Source organism: Leptodactylus fuscus, chromosome 2 (assembly GCF_031893055.1).
Source record: "Leptodactylus fuscus isolate aLepFus1 chromosome 2, aLepFus1.hap2, whole genome shotgun sequence".
NCBI classification, from domain to species: Eukaryota; Metazoa; Chordata; class Amphibia; order Anura; family Leptodactylidae; genus Leptodactylus; species Leptodactylus fuscus.
In genome coordinates, this window is record NC_134266.1 from 212,158,663 (window position 1) to 212,168,551 (window position 9,889).

At 40.8% G+C, this 9,889-nt stretch overlaps 1 protein-coding gene across 1 annotated transcript in view; it reads right to left on the reverse strand.

Annotated features, from left to right (window-relative positions):
* The window catches only part of ENOX1 (ecto-NOX disulfide-thiol exchanger 1), a 477,272-nt gene extending 468,457 nt beyond the window's left edge, over nt 1-8,815 (reverse strand). Inside the window, exon 1 of the mRNA XM_075265460.1 lies at nt 8,653-8,815. The gene's annotated coding sequence lies outside the window, so the exon portion shown is untranslated. The remainder of the gene's footprint in view (nt 1-8,652) is intronic.
* Between the last annotated feature and the right edge of the window lie 1,074 nt (nt 8,816-9,889).

Here is a 9,889-nt window from a genome sequence, read left to right on the forward strand (position 1 = left end):
GAGGCAGGTTGAGGGACAATGAAAGGAGCGGAGAACAGCTCTGGGGAGCAGGGACAGTTGGGGTTATTGTTCTGTGAAGCTTGGGAATTTTGGGAGGAAGGAGGACAAGACTGTTGGGTAATAGGAGGAGAGGAGGCAGAGTCTGACTGGCTGCTGGACAATGTGCTGTAAGCGTTCTCTGACAGCCATTGCAAGACCTGTTCCTGGTTCTCGGGCCTACTAAGGTTTGTACCCTGCAGTTTAGTTAATGTGGCAAGCAACCCTGGCACTTTGGAGTGGCGCAATGCTTGCTGCCCCACAGGAGTAGGCACGGGACGCCCTGTGGCTTCACTGCTACCTTGCTCCCCAGAACCATTCCCCCGACCTCGCCCACGGCCTCGTCCACGTCCCTTTCCGGGAGCCTTGCGCATTTTGAATTCCCAGTTAGAAATTGGCACTATATACCAGTAGCAAAAATTGTGGGTGCACGTAACCCCAATATATTCTTTGAATTCCCAGTCAGACAATGGCACTATATACCAGTAGCAAGAAATGAGGGTATTTATAACCCCAATATATTCTTTGAATTACCAGTCAGAAACTGGCACTATATGGCAGTAGCAAGAAATGAGGGTATTTATAACCCCAATATATTCTTTGAATTCCCAGTCAGACAATGGCACTGTATACCAGTAGTAAAAATTGTGGGTGCACGTAACCCCAATATATTCTTTGAATTACCAGTCAGAAACTGGCACTATATGGCAGTAGCAAGAAATGAGGGTATTTGTAACCCCAATATATTCTTTGAATTCCCAGTCAGAAACTGGCACTGTATACCAGTAGTAAAAATTGTGGGTGCACGTAACCCCAATATATTCTTTGAATTCCCAGTCAGACAATGGCACTATATACCAGTAGCAAGAAATGAGGGTATTTATAACCCCAATATATTCTTTGAATTCCCAGTCAGAAACTGGCACTATATGGCAGTAGCAAGAAATGAGGGTATTTATAACCCCAATATATTCTTTGAATTCCCAGTCAGACAATGGCACTGTATACCAGTAGTAAAAATTGTGGGTGCACGTAACCCCAATATATTCTTTGAATTACCAGTCAGAAACTGGCACTATATGGCAGTAGCAAGAAATGAGGGTATTTGTAACCCCAATATATTCTTTGAATTCCCAGTCAGAAACTGGCACTGTATACCAGTAGTAAAAATTGTGGGTGCACGTAACCCCAATATATTCTTTGAATTCCCAGTCAGACAATGGCACTATATACCAGTAGCAAGAAATGAGGGTATTTATAACCCCAATATATTCTTTGAATTCCCAGTCAGAAACTGGCACTATATGGCAGTAGCAAGAAATGAGGGTATTTATAACCCCAATATATTCTTTGAATTCCCAGTCAGACAATGGCACTATATACCAGTAGTAAAAATTGTGGGTGCACGTAACCCCAATATATTCTTTGAATTACCAGTCAGAAACTGGCACTATATGGCAGTAGCAAGAAATGAGGGTATTTGTAACCCCAATATATTCTTTGAATTCCCAGTCAGAAACTGGCACTGTATACCAGTAGTAAAAATTGTGGGTGCACGTAACCCCAATATATTCTTTGAATTCCCAGTCAGACAATGGCACTATATACCAGTAGCAAGAAATGAGGGTATTTATAACCCCAATATATTCTTTGAATTCCCAGTCAGACAATGGCACTGTATACCAGTAGTAAAAATTGTGGGTGCACGTAACCCCAATATATTCTTTGAATTACCAGTCAGACAATGGCACTGTATACCAGTAGTAAAAATTGTGGGTGCACGTAACCCCAATATATTCTTTGAATTCCCAGTCAGAAACTGGCACTATATGGCAGTAGCAAGAAATGAGGGTATTTATAACCCCAATATATTCTTTGAATTCCCAGTCAGACAATGGCACTGTATACCAGTAGTAAAAATTGTGGGTGCACGTAACCCCAATATATTCTTTGAATTACCAGTCAGAAACTGGCACTATATGGCAGTAGCAAGAAATGAGGGTATTTGTAACCCCAATATATTCTTTGAATTCCCAGTCAGAAACTGGCACTGTATACCAGTAGTAAAAATTGTGGGTGCACGTAACCCCAATATATTCTTTGAATTCCCAGTCAGACAATGGCACTATATACCAGTAGCAAGAAATGAGGGTATTTATAACCCCAATATATTCTTTGAATTACCAGTCAGAAACTGGCACTATATGGCAGTAGCAAGAAATGAGGGTATTTATAACCCCAATATATTCTTTGAATTCCCAGTCAGAAACTGGCACTGTATACCAGTAGTAAAAATTGTGGGTGCACGTAACCCCAATATATTCTTTGAATTCCCAGTCAGACAATGGCACTATATGGCAGTAGCAAAAATAGTGGGTGTATATAGCCCCAATTCTATTGCTAGGGGACTTGCAGGGTATTTCTGGGGTGAAGGTGGGGGGGCACACCGTTGGAACGGGTATCGGGGGTATATATCGGGTATACGGGAATACACTGACAGTGTATTCCATTCAGGATCCTGGGAAAGCTGGGTTGCGGCGATTGAGCCCGTCAGTGCCACGTTACACTGACAAGCTTCTCCCTGGAATTTAGCTCTTACAAGAGCTGTTGGTTGTCTTCTCCTTCCTATCCTAGCCTGTCCCTGCCTACCCAGAATCTAAGCCCTAGCTAGCTGGACGGAAACCTCTGTCCTCGGTGAATTGCAAGCTCAGAATGACGCGAAGCTGGGCGGCGCTGTTCTTTTAAATTAGAGGTCACATGTTTTCGGCAGCCAATGGGTTTTGCCTACTTTTCTCAACGTCACCGGTGTCGTAGTTCCTGTCCCACCTACCCTGCGCTGTTATTGGAGCAAAAAAGGCGCCAGGGAAGGTGGGAGGGGAATCGAGTAATGGCGCACTTTACCACGCGGTGTTCGATTCGATTCGAACATGCCGAACAGCCTAATATCCGATCGAACATGAGTTCGATAGAACACTGTTCGCTCATCTCTACTGCCTCATGAAAGCTATGTTTTTATAAATAGAAAAGTAACATGGCATACCATTCCTTGGTTGTAAGTTACTGATATATATCATCTATATATACACTGATATACATAATACAATTGCTTATCAACAGTACAACCACACAAGCTTCAAAAATACCTTTGAAAGCACCTTTCATTTCAACCTGTTCCACTTTTCAACAACCATATGTCCACTACGGTCATTATTATGGTCACAGACGGGAACATGAGCCCATTGGGTTTTGAACAAAGGTTTGCAGTGGATTCTAAACAGAACAACTCTGTCATATCTGATTCATTTGACACTCCAGGTACATAGAGACTGGCTGACTAGCTCAAAATAAAAAATATTAATTTTACTCTGGAAAAAAAGATAAACATTTACCACGTATTAGCAGGATTAGTAACAACAGACCTGAAACTCAACAAAAACAGTAGACACATCATCTGCTATCAACATAGCACCATTGCATCACTGTAAATAGCACAAATAGCACCATAATATCACTGTATAATAGCACCGTAACATCACTGGAAACAGCACAAGTAGCACCGTAACATCACTGGAAATAGCGCTACAATATTTCTACAGAAATCATAAGAACACAGCAGTCAAAACTTTAATATTAGGGCATTTTCTGATCAATATACATACAATACTAGATCTCTGCTTGATTGTCATTCATGGTTTACTTCCAGTGGCTAAAATTATCATGTGCTTTTTAAGATAAGATAATCCTTTAATAGTCCCACCATGGGGAAATTAACTGTGTTACAGCAGCATGGATAATACAGTAGTATATAGCAGGAGAAAACACATACAAGCTCATAGCAGACAGAAAAGATACTAGGAGTCATAGCAACTAAAAAGAACCGAAGACTCAGGATCATTTAGTTCTCTGTGCAGAGTGATGTTGATTATACAGCCCGACCGCAGTGAGAGGACAAAGGGGGGGGCACAGCATGTAGATATTTATGGCGATGTGATGGACACACTGGTGCACAACTTGTTACAGACCTAGCACAGTAATCAGATATCTGTCTTGTAATGAGCCATGTACCTGAGTGTTCATCACATGGCCATGACCATGGACTGTAAATCACATGACCATGGACTGTAAATCACATGACCATGGACTGTACATCACATGACTACAGCTTTGTATCCACTGAAAGTAAACAATGAATAACAGCATGAATAGATATAGAAAGATTGGAAGATTATAGAGCTTTTCATCACACAAACAATAACATTTATTTGCCTTAAATAGCAAAGTTTGTAATTTCGGGCCATATACTGCATCCTGGATACACCACCCTACCACTTTCCACTTTATACTGCTTTATCTCTTACTAGATACAAATACCAGCGCCATACTTACCATGGCACACTTATTTTCTGTTAGTAGATTATTTTAGCTTGCTTCATAAAAGGCTGTCCCACGAACAAATAATAATTTACTTTGATAAATTAAGAAAAACATATTTATCAATAAAAAATACTTTACTCCACTCTTAAATACTTTACATGACACCTTCTGCTGTTCTTTTCATTCCCTCTCAGAATGTCCACTTAACCTGTCTATTGCTGGTGGTCACACATGCTCAGTCCCATCTCCTGAATCCTCCTGTACACAGCTGGCAGAGTCCCTATTGAGCAGGACAGTTAGTAAGAACTGCTACTCTAGAAGAGGTTGATTCTTACTTGCACTAGAAAATTACTAGGAATCAAAAGAAAACCCACAGGCACCAACAAAAGTAATTACAAAATCTAGACAGAGTATAAAATTGAGAACTTTACATATTTTTTGATCTAACACATATATATTGGTGTCACAGCCCCTTTAATGCAATCACAATACAATACACTCATCATACAGTAAAGAAGAGTCCACAATGCCTCTCCTTCCCTCAACTGCCTTAGATTGCAAGCTCTAGGGTACGGCCCTACCCGTACACTCTTTAGCAGTAACTGTAGCTACTTTTAATATCCTGTCTAGTGTGCTAACATTCTTTTTTTGTAGATTGTGAGCCCCACATATTAAATATGGGATGGAAATCCATGCAAACACGGGGAGAACATACAAACTCCTTTCAGATGGTTTTTTGCCCTTGGCGGGATTTGACCAGGACCCAGCGCTAAATGGCTGCAGTGCTAACCACTGAGCCACCGTGTGGCCCCGGTGCTAAAACTTCTATTTTAAGTTACTCTAAAAATGTAATAAATCCTATAGTTGTACCACATAAAACAGCGCTGCAGATCATACTATATACATCTGTAGCAAAACTACATTTGTTATTTAACCCTGTAGGGCTGCACTGTTTGCGCACCATAGCAATTTTAAGGGCAAAGCTCCATGGGAACATATCATGCAATATGATCCAGCATTGAATGACTGTACGTGAATTTTTTTTTACAGTGCAATGTCCTGCAAAATTGCATTACAGAAAAACTGTATACAAATTTTTTTTATCACAATATGACATAACTTCACAATAGCACTAAATGAAAAAGCGTTTGGATTTTGTTGTGATAGAAATATTTCACTTCCATGTATACATTCCAGGGAAATACACAGATGCAGTCATTACACGAATGTTCATACTGCGGTAATGAACATATATTTTTGCGCTAGCTCTCATTTAGTCTGTATAACAACCGTTATTTCGTAACATGCCATACCGGGAATAACGGCATAAGGAACGTTTGGTTAACAGCTATTGGATCTGTATTATACGCCATATTGTGCGCTATATTATTGCAATCCTACTACGCCTTGTTGTAATATTTTTTCTAAATGGATAGAAAAGCAAAAGATTTTAAACAGATTTTGACAACAAATACAATCATATACAAACAATATCACAATTCTGCACCTGTGTCATGTAAACCTATGGACAGTGGAGGTCATTTATCATTTGTGCACATTTTTTGCGCCTTTTTGAGTCATGCGCGTGTTTTTATGCCTTGGAACGCCATTTGCCTAATATGTTAAAAAGGAATAATACATATTATACAAAATTAACTTTATGGAAATTGTGATTCCTTGTGATTCCAATGCCGTCTGATATGTTGTGGTTTTTTTTTAACTTCACATGTACTGAAATGCAGGTACCTTGTTTTTAAATAAAAAAAAGTGGCATTTCATAAATGCAGGATAAAATACTACTATGAATAAAACATGCCCATTTTCCTCAACAAAATGGGGGGGTTTTGCCTCCCTCTGGATCAATACTGTAGGGGATTGTAGGGTTATAGGTCGGACTAGATGGACTGATGTCTTCATCCAACCTCATCTGCTAGGTAACTATGTAAAGTAAAGAGCCTTGTGTAAAAGCCTTCAAAATAGGAAAGCCTTCAATATAGAAACATATAATAAATCGAAGGCATTCAGCATAAAACTTTAATAGAAAGGTATCAGAATTTGAAGAACATAGGAGCTAGAGGCTCTATAAATGCCTCCACGAGTTCACACGACTGGTCATGTGACCAAACATTTGCAATGTTACACGAAAGCCGCCTATACCACACTGGAATCCCATAAAAATCTTTAATAACTTCTCACTAGTAAGCGTCATTGACCGTCTTATGCGGCACAGCCTGTTGGTCTACGATTTTGATCATAATATGGGGAATTTATTATCGCACCTATTCCAGTTTCCAGTCCTGATGGGTGATAAAGTGGCACATCTTTGGCTTTCTTGGGCTGCAATTTCCTTGCCACTTTCTTTTCTGCAAACGTTGTCAGAGCAGGCCGAAGAGCAGAGCTGGGCAGGGACGCTTCTGCCTAATTTTTCTAGTTTTTAGTTTTCTGGCATACTGGAATCCTATTCTAGTTCTTACTGTAACTGGCATGGACATCCATTCTGAGACACAAGCGTGCAACTTATTTATTAAGAGGCTGGAGTTTCTTGGTAAATCACATGCGCCTTGTGCCAGTTGGGGCTTTTATTGTCAGTGGTGTACAATATGTCAGTTTTAATAAATCTACCTCAATGCCTCTGTTTTACCAGCAAAATTGTGCAGCCATTGGTCACAGCAAGGAGGGATTTGCCTATGTGGCTGCTGCAACCTTGGAACACAACCTAAGTCCTACAAAATTATTTAACAATTGCACAATAAGTTTACCTGCGGAAATCACTGATAGCTCTTCTGAGATGACGATGTTGTGCCAAGCAATGAACTCAGCTCTGCTACATTTGCAAACAGCAAGGACTAATTTAATGACAATATAAAGTCTTATGGCAGCCAGTGACTGTACCTCACTGAGGTATTGCATAGCGTGCACACTCTGATTGATGGTAAATGCCTTCTCAGCAGAGGGAACAAGTGTACAGATAATTACTAACCTTATTAGAGGGGTAATATGAATCGAGAACAATGCTGAGAGACACACAGGCAATTAGATGTATTCAACATGCGGCATTAAAAGGGATATGCATATTTTATGGCGTATACGAGGTGGCAGGATTTTCAACAAGGCAGTGACTAAGTCACCATCGCACTGTTAAGAGCAGTATATAAATCTGACTAGTAATACCAGGCATACCAAACACAACCAGTCAAAGGAACTTTTACCAACTTTTCTAAAATTCCCACAATATTTGGCAACTTCAATGAGCACACATCAAACTAAATAGTCCAAGCAAGTTTGTGATGATAATAAAACGCCATCCAGTAGTGGACATACTATTTGGAGGACATTGATTTAATTTGATCCGTCAGCTATTCCATGGGGGGCCTATAGAAGCCACAGGCTTAGGAAGAGGTTAATAAGAAGAGGTCTGTAGCCGCACATACATTACTGGTAAAGAACAGACATACACAGGCTCCTCAGCAAAGGGGAGACAATGTAAGATGAAAGATAAGAGAGTGCCAGTGACATCCATGCCAATCATTTAAACACTTCCCAGCTGAAGTATGTAATTTGGCACCGCACCGACTACCCGGCCACTGTACAGCTGTCAACACTAAATAGAGCTGTATCTCAATCTGCCTGACAATGGCAATACCAGTCCACCACAGGGCATCTCGGAACAATACAAACAAACCTTTACCTTTATAGTATTCCTGAGCACAAGCCATGATACTATTTATTATTATAATCCCATCCATCACTACTTTACATAGATATATGTGACTGACAGCAGCTCCTCTGTATATAGACCGCTCTCTGGACTGGAGCTGGAGTGCTCCTTTAAGACAATACATCTACTGAAACAAAGTCTGGAGGAGAATCCAAGTACTGGTGTGAACAGTGCACAGAGGCAACTACTACTGCCAAAAGTCTTTGTCCCATCTCCCCAGCAAAGTAGAATAGGAGATAGAAGTGGGTGTGAGCAGTAAGTGGCGGGGTGCCCAGCTCTCCCCTGCCAGCCCCCAACCCCACACGTGCTGCTGGCCAGCAGAGATTACAGCTGGCCAAATAGGAAACTAGCCCGGTCATAGGGGACAAGACAAAGGAGATGAGCTGTGTATACAGTATAGGAAACTTTCTCCGGGGCCAGCAGCAGGGTGGAGGGTGATGCTGGCTGACATGGCAGCCGGAATGGGCACCGCAGGAGCACAGCTGCCAGGACGAGCAGTACGGGGATGCTGCTGTCACTCCTACCTTTGTGCCAGTGCTGTGCCCTCCTCCTGTCCTCGGTGCCTGGAGAAAGGAGCTTGTCCCGGCCCCTGAAATGCTGCAGACTGACGCCCCGTGGCGGGGATCCTGGGAGCAGGGAGAGAGATGTGCCGGCAGATGAGGGAAGCACGACCAAGAGCCACTCATAAACAATACCAGCCGGGGAGGAGGGAGGTGGTGGTGGAGGAGGAGGGAGAGGGAGGAGGGAGGAGGAGAAGGAGGGACACTGCTGCTGCTGCTGCTGCTGCTGCTAGTGCTAGGCAAGCTAGGGATGCCGCTCTATTCCTTCAAGTCAAGAACAAGTTATTTTATTGAATTGTCACATTAATAGCAAATCTTACAAACAGTGGACTAATATAAGAATAGATAATCCCAATATCCTGAACGTTTCGGTGTATGACCTTTGTCAATGGCTACCTATGGGTGAAAATACAATGTGCTCATCTATAGGGGATAATACAATGTGCTCATCTATAGGTGTGAATACAATGTGCTCATCTATAGGGGATAATACAATGTGCTCATCTATAGGTGTGAAGACAATGTGCTCATCTATAGGTGAAAATACAATGTGCTCATCTATAGGGGATAATACAATGTGCTCATCTATAGGTGAAAATACAATGTACACATCTATGGGTGAAAATACAATATGTACATCTATAGGTGAAAACACAATGTGTACATCTATATGTGAAAATACAACATGCACATCTATAGGTGAAAATACAATGTGCTCATCTATAGGTGAAAATACAATGTGCTCATCTATAGGGGATAATACAATGTGCTCATCTATAGGTGAAAATACAATATGTACATCGATAGGTGAAAACACCATGTGTACATCTATACGTGAAAATACAACGTGCACATCTATAGGTGAAAATACAATGTGTACATCTAAGGGTGAAAATACAATGTGATCATCTATAGGTGAAAACACAATGTGTGCATTTATATGTGAAAATACATCGTACACATATATAGGTGGAAATACAATGTGGTCATCAAAAATTTGTCAGATTCACAAGCTAATATACAGTGATCAGGAAATATATATTGCAGCATAAAATGAAATACAAAATAAACCGTTGGGAAAACACTAAAATAATATAAACAATATAAGTAATAAATACACAATATAAGGAAGCATCTACGTCTCAATAGGAAGAAAGATGGATGTACCTCCATAGGGGATGATAAAGGTAAGAAATAGGTG